Source organism: Hyaena hyaena, unplaced genomic scaffold, assembly GCF_003009895.1.
Source record: "Hyaena hyaena isolate Hyena2069 unplaced genomic scaffold, ASM300989v1 scaffold_1360, whole genome shotgun sequence".
Lineage (NCBI taxonomy): Eukaryota > Metazoa > Chordata > Mammalia > Carnivora > Hyaenidae > Hyaena > Hyaena hyaena.
This window is the reverse complement of record NW_024081991.1, coordinates 264498-272156: the sequence shown is the minus strand read 5'-3', so window position 1 is coordinate 272156 and position 7659 is coordinate 264498.

Genomic DNA, 7659 nt, shown 5'->3' with positions numbered 1-7659 from the left:
ACCAAGACCAGACATTGTAAGAAAGTCAGTGACTAATATCCCTCATGATCACAACAGTAAAAAAATGTTAGTAATAGCAGTTGAAATACAACAATTTATTAAAAGGACAATAAATTATGACCAATTGAGGTTAATCACAGGAATGCAAGGTCTATTTAATATTAGAAATCATCTGTTTAAATTGCCAGACTAACAAACAATAATCATCACTAAAAACCAACCATTTGTGACCAAATCTGTTAGCAAATAGGAATAAAAGGGACTCCCTAGGTCTGATTAAGGGCATCTACCAAAAACCTGCAGCTCACTTCTAAACTTACAGGTGAAATAACAGGCAGGGACACCCTCTCTTATCATTCCTATTCAGCAATGTACTAAAGTTCTGAGCCAGATAAATAAAGCAAAAGAGACAGGGAGAGAGAGGGAGGGAGGGACAGAGAGGGAGGGAGGGAGAGAAAGAGAGAGAGAGAGAGAGAGAAGTAGGGAGAGAGAGGGAGGGAGGGAAAGAAAGAGAGAAAGCTTATACATCAGAAAGAGATTTAAAACTACCTATATTAACAGAACATGTGATTATCATGTAGAAAATCCCAAAGAATCTGTAAGCGAGTTTAGCAAGGTCACAGAAAATAAGGTCAATATGAAACATCACATTTCTGTATACTAGCAATGAACAGCTGGAAGTTAAAGTATACCATTTACGATAACAGAAAAAAAAAAAAACATGAAACACTGATTGAATCTAGCAAAATACATAAAGTACTTGGTCCATGAAACTACAAAACACTGAGCAATCATACCATATTCATGGGTTGAAAGATTCAATATTAAGATGTCAATTCTTACCTCAATGAGCTATTGATTAAATGTAATCCCACTCAAAATCTAGTAGGGAGTTTTGGTTTTGTTTTGTTTTTCAGACAAGTTCATTCTAAAATTTGTAAGAAAAAGGAAAGGAGACTAAATAGCTACAACTGTTTTGAGAAAACAAAACCAAGCCAGAGGGCTCATATGATTTAATTTTGAGACTTACTATAAAGCTATAAAGTATGATGTTGGCTAAAGAATATATAGATCCATGGAACAGAAATCTAGAAATAGAACCACACATTTATGGTCAGTTGACATCCAACAAAAGTGCCAACATAATTCAGTGGGGAACAGAATAGTTTCTGCAATAGTGGTGTGGTAATAATTTGGTATCAATATGAAACAAGAGAGGAACCTCAACTCGTACCTCACATCATACACAAGCTTAATTTGAGATGGACTGCAGACCAAAATGTAAAACATAAAACTACAAAACTTCTGAAAGAGATTATCTTTGTGGTATTAAGGAAAGTTTTCTTAGATAAGACAGAAGAATCAAAAATGAAAAACTGATAAATTACACTTTATTAAAATTAAAAAATACTCTTTGACATTAAGGAGATTAAAAGATAAGCCACAAACAAGGTGAAAAGCCTCTGAAAAATACACATCGGTTAAAAAGATTTGAGGACTCTTCATGGAGGAAGAGATAGGATGGCAAATAAGCATATGAAAAGATACATAAAATATTAGCAGGAAATGTATATTTAAAGCCACACTAAAAGACAGCCAGATACAACCAGTAAAATGGCTAAACTTAAAAAAAAAAAAAAAAGCAAAGCCGGGGCACGTGGCTGGCTCAGTCAGTGGAGCATATGACTCTTGATCTCAGGATCATGAGTTTGAGCCCCATGTTTGGGTGGAAGGATTACTCAAAAATAAAATCTTAAAAAAGAGCATTATAATATCTAGTGCTGACAAGGATGCAGAGGAATTTAAATTCTCACAAATCTCTAGTGGTAACACAAAATGCTACATATAGCCACTTTAAAAAAGAGTTTGGCAATTTTGAAAAAAATATATACTACTTATCAAAGTACCTAACAATCCCTTGCCTAGGTATTTACCAAAAGAATGAATGCGTATGCACAAAGACCTGTATGCGAATGCTTATTCTGACACCCGCTGGTATACTGCAATACAATTCTAACGCTAATCATTCAGAGTTCACATCACATTCTACAGGTTTAATGGCAAAGTCTCCAACAAGATTGCCCTTAATCCTGATTCCAACTACATTTGGGAGTTCCCAGTTCACTTGTTTTGGTAATTCACTAGAACTATTGACAGAATCCAGAAAAGCATTATAATTAGGATGACAGTTTTATTATGAAGGATACAAATCAGGGCATTCAAATCAAGAGGCACATAGGGTGAGGTCTGGGAGGTTCCCCAATGTAGAGCTTCCCTGCCCCCTTTCCATGGAATAGAGGTGGGTCAAGCTACTGGCACAATATGTTTGTTGTTCAACCAGGAAGCTTTAAGCATGAGCTTTGATGTCCAGAGTTTTATTGGAGTTTCATGGCAGAGTCATGGATGATTGAATCACGGGCCATGTAACTGAACTCAATTTCCAGTCCCCCTTCTTATCACCAAAGGTCAGCTGGCTCTAAGTTCCAAACCTCCTCATCATGTGATTGATCTTTCTGGTGACCAGCTCCCTTCTTAAGTCAACTCATCTCCTTAGCATAAACTCAGGTGATCTAAGGGGCTCATGAATAGCAAAGACTCTCCTATTACAAGGGAAATTCCATGTCTTCCAGAGTTAGCAACCAAGGATAGAGGTCAAATTCTTTATTATTCAACCATGTTTATCATAGCTTTATTTATAATTACTGAGATCCTGAAATAACACAGTGTCCTTCAAGTGATGAGTGGATAAAACAATTGTGGTTATCCATATGGAATATTAACAACAAAAAGCATGAGTTACTGATACATACAACATACATGAATTTCAAAAACAATATAACTATTTTTTACATAGTCATTTTAAATGTAGTAACTCTCTGTGTAACACTGTTTTATGACCTGAAGCATCAGAGGAATAAAGTCTTTTCATAAAGCCATAATAACTCTATTCACCTCAGGGTTTTATATCCTCAGTACTACCGATGTTTTGGAAAAGAAAGTACTTTGTTGTGGGGTGCTATAGGATGTCTAGCTACATTCCTGGCCTCTACTTATTAAGATGCTAGTAGCAATTTCTCTGGTCCAAACAATAAAAAATGTCCAGATATGCCCATATATCTGAGCGTCAACTCACCCCCATTTGAAAACTACAAAATTAGTCAAACACAACTTCTACATTTTCATAAACTTAAAGCTTTGTGGAGACAAAGATAACTTACTTGATCTATTAAATCAGCACAGGAAATTCAAGACATTCAAATTAAGCTTTCCATAGGAAAACATATCCAAGTTTTTTAAAAATTAGAAACTTTAGCATAATATTACTTTTTACACTAAGGTGAAGACATATGAACGTTTAAAGCAAAATTATTAAAACTAATTTGTCTAATTATTCACCTCGTTTAGTAATATTTTCTGACTTTTCTACATTCATATACCTAATTATTAAAACAAGGTCTCGCATTGTTCTTTTATTTGATAAGTGATGTATGCTTTTGTTTCTTATCTTGTATCAAGGCCATTAACTACAAGACCAACTTTTTGTACCCACCTTTTTCAGCAAGTATTTCAATTTCCTTAAAGAACTAGCAAACTTATCCACTGTACTATTTGTTGTAATTTTCTCTCTTAAATTTATTTGCTTCTTTTATTTTTAATTTATATTAAGTCCTACATAGTCAACTTATGCAATCAAAATAGGAGCTTCATTAAATTTCAAATTTTATAACTGAAGATCTTTGACACCATCACCTGGTTCATTGTTAGGTTTTTTTGGTTTTTAAAGAAATGAGCAAGAAAAATCAGGCTACTCAGCATTCTTTGGGTTGCACAGAAAGTCACGAAGCTCCTGACAATCTAAAAGTAATCTTTCTTTCAATCTGCAGTCCCATTCTATCTTGCATACATACTCATTGATAGAAATATTATAAAAACCAAGGAACATTCTTAAGTCTCAACTCTTACCCTAAAACCAGTGAAACTAATTGCCATTTTTTTAAAATCTTTGTATGAATTCTCTTCTATTTGATGGTTAATCTGGATTTTTAAGTTAGATATCCCCAGTAGTGCTTATAAATGACCAGTTTTATGCCCAATTAACTTCCAGAAGTTGAGACAATGAAGTGGCTAAATGCCAGAGACAACTACAGTGTTATAATTTGTAAAAGGCTACATTTCTTTTATATTAAGAGAAAAGGCATTTTTCCTCTCCATTTACACACATATACAACTAGCAAGCTCACTTTTACAACTGTATCCTGAATCAAAAATAAAGAACAAACTCACCAATTCATTATAGCAGCTTTGGAAGGAGGAAGTTCAGAAACAAGAAGGACTGCAGGAGGTCTCTTTCTTTCCAACAGGCACAAAAACTCTTTTCGAGACTTTTTTTTAAAGCTTATAGTACTGTATGAATAAGACAAACAGCATGGAGGGGTCTGCTTCTACCAGTAGAAACACCTGTGGGCTGCAACGTGAACGCCCTAAGCTCAGGTGGGAACAGCTACCAGCTTTACTAAAATGTCAGTAAGATGCTAAGAATCCTTGAAACAGGCAAACAAAAAAAGACAACTGGCTGCTTGATAGACAATCAGAAGACCGGACAGCAAAAACCAGCCTCTTAATTTTGCTTCAACCAATGGGGAAATAAAGCAGCTGTGCACTTAGTCAAAACCAGAACCTGACTTGACCAAGACCCAGAAAAAGATGCAGAGGGAAAGGAAAAGAAAACAGCAGGGATAACAGCTCTAATTGTTTAATGACATTCATCCCTAAAGACTAAATCAGTGCATTAGGTGAGTTACCTGGGCATCCCAGTAGGCTTTACACCTGTCAAAGAAAAACTCAAGAAACAAGAACATTAGGGAAAGGTGTTTACAAAGACTGCAAGGGAATTTCAGGCTCTACAAGGGCTGGCTCACAAAATAAAGACAGTACGTATCTGAAAGAAAAATATCCCACAATATCAGTATTATTTGGTTAATAGCCCGATCATGGCACTTTTCTCATATAATCATCTCACATCCTCAAGAAAAACACTGCTTCCTCAGTTCGCAAAATCCCTTTCTTTCCCTCCCCCAACCCTCAACTACCAGATGCTTCCTTAAATAAAGTAAAATATTTGGTTTTGCTGCCTGTCCCTGGCCTTCCTCTCCTTCCTCTTCGCTTAAGGCAAACTTAGGCATCCCCTTTACATTCTCCCTACAAGGGAAGCCACACATTTGTCAGGTGTTTGCTTATGGAGAAAAGACTGTCTTTATGACAGAGCACAAATCAGTGGTTCTCAACTGGGAGCAATTTTGCCCCAGACATCATTTGGCAGTGTCTGGATACATTCTTGATTATCATAACTGGGGGTAAAGGGTAGTGCTTTTGGAATTACCAAGTGGGTAGAGATCAGGGAGGCTGCTAAACATCCCATCGTGCACAGAACGGCTCCTAGAAATTATGCTGCCCGAAATGTCAATAATGCTACTGAGAAACTGTAGCACGGACTAGAATCAGACCACCACATTTGAGACTTCATCCTCAGCACTTAACAGCTGTGAAACTTTGGGTAAATGACTCAACCACTATATGCCTTCAGCTCTCCCATCTATAAACTGGAGAATAGTATCTACACCTTAAAAGTACTAAATACTTGAAGTATTAAGTAACTGTGTGCTATGGGAATCCTTATTGGAAATACACAAATCTGTTTCTTGAGCTTCCTGGGAGTATATACCCATATTATATCATTTGATCTTTTTTTTTTCTTTTATCTACATCTCAATTCTCTCTACTGTTTCTACCTCTAGGTATAGAGGCTTCTATATGAGGATAAACTTTATTGGCTTTCAGTGCAAATCTTTATTTACTATTAGTCATTTATTTGGACCAAGGAATATAATATAGCTATGCAAAAAAAAAAAGTTAACACAGCAGGTAGGACTGCTGTCCTTTGAAAAGGCTGCTTACAAGGTTGATTCTTGTTCTCAAATATATGAGAACTGAGATTTTGAAAGCATTCTTTCCATTCTCTAAACTCATAAAAGTGGCTCATTATGCCTCAATTGTTTGTGCAAAATACATGGCTTGTACTGAACACGTGCTTTCCTGCAGGGAGTCCAGAATTTTGGTACATACCAAGCCGAGTGTGCCTACAGGACCTCTCCCTGGTAAAAATCAATCTTGAACGAGCTCTCTTGGTAGGCAACAGTTCACGTGTTATCACAACTCATTGCTCCAGGCGAGTTAAGTGTGTCCTGCAAGACTTCATTCGGAGGGGAACTTTGGAAGGTCATGAGGTTTCCCTCAGACTTTGAGCCAGGCATCCTTTCCCTTTGATCTTGTTCTATAGCTTTTTGCTGTAGTAAATCTTAGCTGTGAGGACTAGAGGCTCAGAGTCATGTCGGCTCTTCCAGTGAATCGCCAGGGGGTGGTCACTGGGACTTCCAGTGCAAAGTCCTATTGTTTTATTCCACCTGATGATACACAGAAGGTCATGTTTACCCACTTGCATTAAAATACATTTCATGCATTTCTCATACACTATGAATTGGTAAATGAGTTTTTAAAAAAAATTTTGAACATTTTTGAGACAGAGCACAAGTGGGGGAGGGGCAGAGAGAGAGGGAGACACAGAATCTGAAGCAGGCTCTGAGCTGTCAGCACAGAGACTGACGTGAGGCTTGAACTCAAAAACTGTGAGATCATGACCTCAGCCAAAGCCCCACCCTTAACCTACTCAGCCACCCAGGCACCCCATGTTAATTTGTTTTTTGTTGTTGTTTTCTTGTGAAGTACTAGGTTCTCAGTTGCTTCAAGTTTCCCCAGGCCAAAGAGTATCTGCCAGTATTTATGGGCCAATGTCTGGCACACATTTTAAAAATTGAATTGTATCACATTCCACTCTGCCGTCTGCACTAGCTAGTAATACCTTCTTGACCACACTAGCAAGATCCTTGGCAAGTATCTTTCCCACTCATTATGGGGCATACTATATTACCCCTTACTGAGTTCATTATTTTGGTATCCAGGGCCAAATTCAACTCTAAAGCTGCTATTTAACAACCTGTTAATTTTTCAAATTCTTTTTCTTCCAAAGATTCAACTTTCCATTGGAATGATAGGCTAAAAATAAACCTTTGTGGCCCAAGTTCACTAGTTTTTCTGTCTAGAGTTTATATTTCCTAATTAAAGATACTTCACCTTTTTTTCCTCCCCATCTAAGATGTCTCAAATCATGTTCCTTGGGAATGTTATCCTCAAGCTACTAATTAAGGTGCGAATGACAAAAAAATCTGTGGTTAACGAAGTTTGGGAAGTTAGGTAAACAAAAATAGACTTATTATAGAAATTTTCTGAAAGTTTGATTATTATCATTTGGATTATAAAGGAACAGTTTAGGGTTTTGAATAGTATTAGATTTGCATAAGTGATATAGAAGTATATTACTGCTCAGAAATATCTTAAAGGGACCAATAGTTTACGGTATGCGCTTTGGCAAATGCTATACCTGTCCATAGTAGGGTAAAAGTGCTCACAGCTGATGTCTAAGAAATCTATACAGATATAAGAAGACTGAGAATATTATGACCACTTGGACATAGCCACACTGTGAGTACTGAATCCACTGCCTTTAGCACTGAACATCTAAAACATTAGGAAGACTATGAAATA